Source organism: Genypterus blacodes, unplaced genomic scaffold, assembly GCF_046128005.1.
Source record: "Genypterus blacodes isolate CSIRO-AG114 ecotype Tasmania unplaced genomic scaffold, CSIRO-AGI_Gbla_v1 ptg000039l_1, whole genome shotgun sequence".
In the NCBI taxonomy this organism is placed as follows: domain Eukaryota; kingdom Metazoa; phylum Chordata; class Actinopteri; order Ophidiiformes; family Ophidiidae; genus Genypterus; species Genypterus blacodes.
The window spans coordinates 4905001-4913420 of NW_027466852.1; positions in this window are offsets into that span (position 1 = coordinate 4905001).

Consider the following 8420-nt stretch of genomic DNA (forward strand, 5'->3'; position numbering starts at 1 on the left):
TTATTTTTTATTTTTTCAGTTTATTTTTAAAAATGTTTTTTATTATAAACAGCCACCAAAGCCGGCACCAACACCATCCTGTCAGACCAACAACACTGGTGTGCTGACTCTTCCATGGACTGTAGACGGACGTGGACATAGAATTGACCATAGTGAACGTTATGGTGTGAAAGAGGCGCGTTAACTCTTTCAAGTCTGGTCGTAAAGAGGCGTTCCCCCCTTAATGCTGGGACCCTGGGGAGCAAAGCGCAGCTGTTCTGTCATTAGCCTGCGCTTGTTTTCACAGGTTGTTTGTTTGTTTATCTGTGTGTTTTTGCACCTGTGGCGCAGCCATTCAGGGTCGTGAGAAAAGAGAGGATACACTCATGTCAAGAGACTGAACCGTTGAACAGAGAGAGAGAGAGTGTGTGTGTGTGTGTGTGTGTGTGTGTGTGTGTGTGTGTGTGTGTGCCTGTGTGCTGGCCTGAGTGTGTATTGGCACATGTCGGTGTAACACAAGTAGGGTAGAGGGAAGATTAAGAAGTTCTAATCTCTGCCAGGTCGGTGTGGCAAGGCCCGCTGTGTGTGTGAGTGTGTTTGTGTGGGTGTGTGTAGGTGTGTTTGTGTAGGTGTGTGTAAGTGCAGTGATAACAGCTACTACTAGATAAGCTGTATCTGGTCCCTGTGGTACATCGAGATGGGCCTATATAAACACTGCTGAGGCTCACTGCAGTGTGTGTGTGTGCGTGTGCGTGTGTTTAGCATGGGGACTACAGCAAATACTTAAGCAGTCAAAGTCGAACATGTGTGTGAATTCCAGGACCGCGGGCTGATGATGTGAGAGAGAGGGAGGAAATCAAGCAACATGACACACACACAACAATAAGTGATGTGAGATGAATGACTTGTTTTCCTCCTCCTTGTCTCTCTCACATCCCCTCCCTCTACCTCTGTAATCACTCCCCTCTGAATCCTCCGTATATAATTCAGTAGCAATTCTGTTCCTCTATTCCCTCTGTCCCCCTCCTCACACACAGACACAATGAGATATGACATTTCATTTGAGTTTCTCTCCACCCGGCGCCCTCGCTCCCAGAAATAAATAAATATTTCATTAGCACGGAGAGAGGGAGAGCCAGGTGAAATGAAGATACACACACACACACACATAGAGTAGAAAGACACACACACAAAACAAACACATAGCCTGCGAAGGATGAGGGAAAAGCAACATAAGCACACTTACACATTCATGCTCACATAACATATAGGCCTCAACTCCATGCATCGCTCATACACACACATGCACGCATGCACGCACGCACACAGACACACATTTTTAAAACAATCAAAATAGTCTGATGTTGGATAACAAGTGATAATGCCAACGTCTGGCCTAGAAATAGACGAGCTAGATCAGCACTGATGATAACGATTCCCTATATCTACCTCTATACTTTCATATCATCTCGCCTCTCTCCACAGAATTCTTTATCATCGCTCTCTCTCTCTCTCTCTCTCTCTCTCTCTCTCTCTTTCTCTCTCTCTCTCTCAGGTCTTACCTAGAGACTCTCAGCTTTATTGTCTTAATTAAAACAGAGCCTGTTTAATTATTTTAATCCACACTACCGCACAACAGGGACTTTGGCTGGCAGGGGGGCTGGGGGGGGGGGGGGGGGGGTTGGATGGAGAGGAGAGAGCGAAACAGAGGGAGGGGGGAAGGGGGAAGGGGGGGCGGGGCTGACATTTTAAATTAAGCTCTTCAAGTTCAAAAGCAAGAGTTCTTATCACTTTTCCTCTCGTTCATTTTCTCATTTCTGCCCCCCCTCTCCCACCCAACCCCCAACCCCCATCCCTCCATGAGTCTGGCCTCTTCCACTGATCTCCCCCTCTACTGCCGATCTCCATCCTCCTCTCTCCATTTCCTCCCTAGTCTCCACTCCTTTTCTGTCTTCTTCGTCCCTCTCCTCTCCTCTCCTCTCCTCTCCTCTCCTCTCCTCTCCTCGCCTCTCCTCGCTTCTCCTCTCCTTCTTCCACCTTTGAGAGATTAGCAGTTTTGAAGAACAGCCCTGTTGAGATCCCTTTCAAGTCTGGGACATCAAACGAATATGCGATTATTACAATACCAAGTCGAGTCATGTGTTAAAAAGAAGAAGAAGAAAAGAATCTCTCTTTTCTTTTCTGTACACGCCCACATTCATACTGATGCTCTCACACACAAACTGGAACTCAAGTTTGAGGATGTGTGAACGGCGAGCAGGTGTTTATTGAGGTTTACTTAAGCTTCATATTGTTTATTATGCCTTTGGTCCAGTTTGTTTGGCCCAATGGGAATAATTCAATTTGACCTTACAGAGACAGAGTGGTCATGAAAAATCATCACATCTCTGTAGCTTAAAGGACAGAAATGTCTGTTAAAACTGCAGGTCTTTGTGTGGTCTGAACCACTATGAAGATCAGAGAAGGTAGCAGAAAGCACAGGCAGGTACACAAGTTTTAACACTACACTGGCTGGAATATGAATATGGGATTGGAACCATTACTCGTGCTCCAACATGTAAACATCCTGAATGTCATACAGCCACATTACAACGTTTGGTCGGACCAAATTCCTCTGTCAGCCCTTCCTTTTCTATTTCCATCCCTGTGCACCTGTGGAGAGAAGTGAAACTGAAAGTGTGTGACATCATTCCTGTTTATACCGTTTATTATCATTTATAGATTACAAAAACAAACACACAGAATTCCCTACTAAAAACACCCACCCCTCTCCTAGAGTACAGCATAGTACAACATGAGTACACACAGTAGAGGGAGTCACTTGTACTCCCTCTGTGTTAGCTTCCCACATGCAAACACGTCCATTTGTGTTGATTGGGAGGCACAGCCAGGCCCGAGAAACTGCTAAAGTATCTGCAGTGGCGTGAGAGAACTTCACCCCTGCATCACATTTGCACCCCAACACGTACTGTATGTGCTGAAGTATTGCTACATTCGTACCGTATTTTCTAAAGTACTTTTCCGAGATTCCTGCTGAGGCCAGGTTGGCATTTTGAGCCGAAACGTCATTGGAAAAAAACCACAGACCAAAGAAAACAGAGTGATGTACTGAGTGAATGTTTCAAAGTATACAGCTTACACCCAAGCAAACACGCACACATACACACAACTGTCAGTCTCCATCAGAGAGAGGGAGCCAGTGTGAGGAAGAGGATGAAGGTGGTGAAGGAAATGGCCAGGATAGAGAGAATACATTACATAATTTGCGCTTATCCTCTGTTTCTTCCCTCTTCTGTCTTTCTCCCTATTCACTGTCTGATTAGTCTGACCTTGATGCAGCTGCAGCTCAGCCTGCTCCTGTTGAACTCTGGGTAATGAAGCCAGCATTTACAAATTGAGAAATAAACACCTGCCTCCCTGGGAATGGAAATAAGCTTTTGTCTCTCCCTGTGTATTTTTATCTCTCTCTTCTGCTCCATGCCCGTCCACATTTCCTCTCCATCGCCTCCTCCTCCTCCTCCCACCTCTGTCGTCCTCTATTACAGTCACTCACTTACTTTTCTTCCCATCTTTCCATTTCTCTCTCTCTCTCTTTCTCTCACCTTCGTCTCCCCCTCCCTCTATCTGTTTCAGCAGGGAGTCTAAACTCCCCCGATTTCCAGTTTACCTTCTGATTAAGGAGAGAGTTGAGCGATTCTATTCCCTATGTCTCCCTCCTCCGTTCCAGCCCTCATTCATGTGCTGCCACGGTAACTAGCCTATTATCTGACAGTTCCACTCCACTGACCTGCCCAATAACAGCTTTCACATCCCTATAAATGCCCCGGAGAGAGCGAGAGCGAGAGAGAGACACAGGGAAGGAAAAGAAAGTGTGTGTATGTGTGTATGGAGTGGATGTGTGCATGCGCATCAACGTATAAACCCTGGAGATTGCCCGTGTTATAAACATTTACGCCGGGCTAACAGATCATCTCCGAGATCTGGGATTGGTCTGACTCGCCTGTCCCCCCGGCGAATTGAAAGCCCAAGATTAGTGAGATGATAGCTTTTCAGATTGGCCAGGAAACACAGAAATGAGTTTCACCGGGTGAGTTTACGGAGGTTAGATTGGAGCTGTTAAATGGCGGATAAATTGATGGTTCTCTCATTGTCTCTCCACCGGTATAGTGGCTAAATCAATTAACCGTCAACGACCCGTTTCTGCGGTGATAGAAAGGATGACCGGTGAGGATGAGGAGAGCAGGGGATGATGGGAGGAGAGAGACTGGAAGACATTAAGGGGAAGAGGAAGTAGGAGGAGGTGCCACACGCTGGAACTCCGACTGGGCCTGCATCTGAAGCTGCAACCAAAGATGCTATTGGAGTGCAGCCCGGCCCAGTGTGAACCATAACGGCTCCAGTCCGGAGCTGATTGCGATTCCGGGAATTTGCGAACGTGGCCAATCTATCTATCTATCTATACTATATAACATTTTTGGCTGAGAAGCAATCTCCATCACTATTTTTACTGTATGTATATGTTTGTGATGGCATTTTACCACATACATGTGAAAGGACCTTTGATCTCCCAACAGCAAAAGACTCTCATTGATGATATGGTCCTTCAAAACAATGTCCTCCGACTTAGTGAAATACAGCACAGAGTTGCTGAAGACAATGTAAAGTTTGAAGGAATCCTCCAGCAGCCCAGGGAACACATGAAGCATGTGCACAGAGAAGATCAAAGACACAATATATCAGTATGTGATTGTAAATGTAAACCTTTTCATTGCTGATGCTTACAGGACAATTCTTTGCTACTGGTACTATTATTACTGTAAACTACAGTATATTGAAGTGTATGTAAACAGGTACAACATTTTTGAGTTTACTGTAACATGCATTTCATTTATGTGGTCTTATTGTATTTTTATGCAAATGCATTTAATACTGTACTACTTGCAGTTCCTACAGTATGCAATATATTCACTGTACTAAGTTGTGATTGTTATTTTTTTATTGCAAAATGCATTAACTGTAAGCAATAAACATTTTTATAAAGTAATGCTTAAAGATTTAATGGGCGTGTGTATGACCTGAACTTATTCCGAGGCTACAGTGTTGGGCAGCTGAGAAGTGTGTGTGTGTGTGTGTGTGTGCGTGCGTGTGTGTGTGTGTGTGTGTGTGTGTGTGTGTGTGTGTGTGTGTGTGTGTGAGAGTGTGTGTGAGAGTGTGTGGACAGAGAGGGAGAGGGAGAGGAGGAGAGGAGGAAAAGTGAGAGCACAGAGCTCAATGTCTGGGATGTTTTGGAGACGCTCTGAGATGAAAAAGGTGAGAAGGGCCACAGGAACACTTTCCCATGATCCTGGCTGACCTGACCTGGGCCGGGCTAGACTCACTGTGTGTGTGTGTGTGTGTGTGTGTGTGTGTGTGTGTGTGTGTGTGTGCGTGTGTGTGTGTGTGTGCGTGTGTGTGTGTGTGTGTGTGTGTGTGCGTGTGTGTGTGCGTGTGTGTGTGTGTGTGTGTGTGTGTGTGTGTGTGTGCGTGTGTGTGTGTGTGTGTGGTGTGGCTCAGTGTCCTCCCAGTAGTACTTACCTAAAACTATTAATACAAACATTTAAAAAGTACAATTGCGAGCAGCTATAATTGAATACAATTATTCAAAACTGTAAAAGTGAGAATTGGCAGAAGAATAGTGTGTAAAATGTACATCAAAGAGTGTGAACAAACATGTTTCGCAAATGTTGATCAGATAAAAAAACAAAAACAATTATGAACATGAATAAACACTTATGATGATTTAAAGTGACCGGTAGCTTCAGTCCTCAGATAAACAAATGTAGTGGAGTAGAAGAATAAGTGCCTCAGAATGGTTCTTAAATACAGTAGCTTCTTCAGTGAAGGGCTGGGCAGAGACTAGAATCCATCCTGACAATCTAATTGTTCTCTAATTGTTTTCTCACAGCTGTCTTATTATTGATTCCGGATCATTTAAAAGAATAATATAGACAGAAACACTCTTTGCTTGTTGTGATGCCATATTACTGTAACTGCACAATCACACATCTTTCATGATTCATGGAAGTCATAACAGCTTTGCAACATCACAGCATCGTTTGCCAGTTTGCAGTAACACACACCATAATCTCCAGCTGTGTGTATTAGAGAGGCAGTAATAGCTCAGTGTGCATGATACACCCTGAACCAATCACGTATCGGTTTCATCTGGGGAGTTTCCAACATCCCTCGTTCTAATTGGCTATCATGTAATCCGGCATCCCAACAGACTCCCCTGTCTTTCTATTCCTCTCTCTCTCTCTCTCTCTCTCTCTCTCTCTCTCTCTCTCTCGTCGCAAACCCTCTATCCTCCAGACTTCTCCCCCTTCTTTCATCTCTGCTGTCTAACTTGTTTGACTTGTTTACCGGTGACTCTCTCCATCTTTCTCTTGAACGTAAATCCTGATACCTTACACACTTCCCCCCTCAGATATACCACAGTCACGTATGCTGATCTATTCCCACCCTTATTTTCTTTACTTCTCCCCATATCTTTTCTGCCCCTCTTTTTTCTCTCCCTCTTCTCCCCCTTCTCTCTTCAGGGGGAGTCACTGAGTGTGTAATCGCTTGGTTACGGTGTGTCAGTCTGCGTCTGAACCCACCATCTGTCCTCTGGGCTTCCGTCTGGGACTGCAGGCACATACACACACACTCTCTCTCTCTCTCACACACACACACACACACACACACACACACACACACACACACACACACACACAGTGCAAATATACAGACTCACACAGTAGAGCCAAGCTCATTCACACCACAATATGATGACAGCTGTATCACCCACCTATTGACATGAGCTGTCAGAGGGGCAGTGACTAACATAACACATCATGACATGTCCCACACACACCCAGGTGGTGGCTACAGTGAACGTACATCGCCACAGACCCTATAATTGTTCTTCCACTGAGGCCTAACTTCACTTTGGGGCACCACTACACTTAATCAAACGATTAGGGCGGTGTTTTAGCCAATCCCAAGTCAACACACCTGATTGAGCTGATCAGGATTGAGAACCACTACTGCAGGCCACATGTCTCTCCCACCCTGAAGGATGAGGCAGCACTGGGCGATGACATCAGTTGGTGTGTTACTTCATGAGTTTGACCAAAATGGTTTTCTGGATTACAAATCAGTACGCAGTTCAACTTCAAACTTCAACTTCAACACTGAAATAATGGAATTGGCTGTTGTCATATTACTTTCATTTGTTTTCCAGATGATTGCATCTCCACGTCAGGTGAAAGGATTTAGGCGTCCTTTGTAAGGCTAATTGCATAACCAATGGTGGGTTCTCTCTGCTATCACGGCTATCAAATTCAAAACTGGGACAAAAACCTTTCACAGTAAATTTAGGTTATTGTCCATGTAGGCATCGGTACAGCTGTTATGTCTCCCGACGCTGTTTTATATTCATTCATCATAACATGGCTGCGGTCCAGAGCTCGGCTGGTGGGGGTTTGTGGGGCCACGAGGGTTTCAAAGTTACCACGGAAAAACAAGGGAGAAGAAAAACGGGGGGAAAGGAGGAGAGAAGAGAGCGAAAACACTGCGGGACAGATTCTGACCCCCAATGACTCCCATGGACGGACACAAGCCTGAGGAGGCCCGAGCGGAGACGGAGAGGAAGGACCAAGCAAACATGGCGGCTCAACTTCCTCCTCTACACCGTCCACTGACCTCATGTTTACTACTTTCATTCATTTCCATCCAGCCTTTGTCTTTCACTTGGGACATCACCTTCTTGCATGTGTGCACGTGTGTATGTGTGTATGCGTTTGTGCGTGTAGGCGATGGCAGGTTTTAGATCAGAGGAGGCAGCAGTTGCGCCTCAGTGGACAATCATCGGTGATCTTCTCCGCTACAAGAACTATTAACCTTTGTCATGTGTGTCCCTGTGTGTGTGTGTGTGTGTGTGTGTGTGTGTGCGTGGGTCTGTGTGTGTGCATGTCTTTAAAGATAGCGTACTGAAAAGACAGAAGTAGGCCAACGCTGCTGCAACAACTACAAAAGTACAAAAGGGAAGAAAAGGCAAGAAGCAAAACACAATAAAACTCTGTTGGCTGCACAGCCAAGCAGACTGAGAATGTGTGCATAACAAACCAATTATACCTCATCACAGTTGCACGGGAGCAAAAAAAGCATTAGTGCATGAAATAGACTATTATGAAAAGAAATAAAATAGTCTATCAAGATCAGATCTGGAGTATGGCGGCGTGATAAGAAGTGAGCAGTCAGAATGTGGACGTGTTCCGCGGCCGTATCCTCTGATGTGTCCCTCAGGTTTCATATCAGTGGAAACGGCGGCAATCAAGGCCATTTAAAACAGTTAGAACGCAGCTTTGATCACATTAGCTGAGAGGAGCAGCATAACTTCTCCCTACTAAAAATAACAA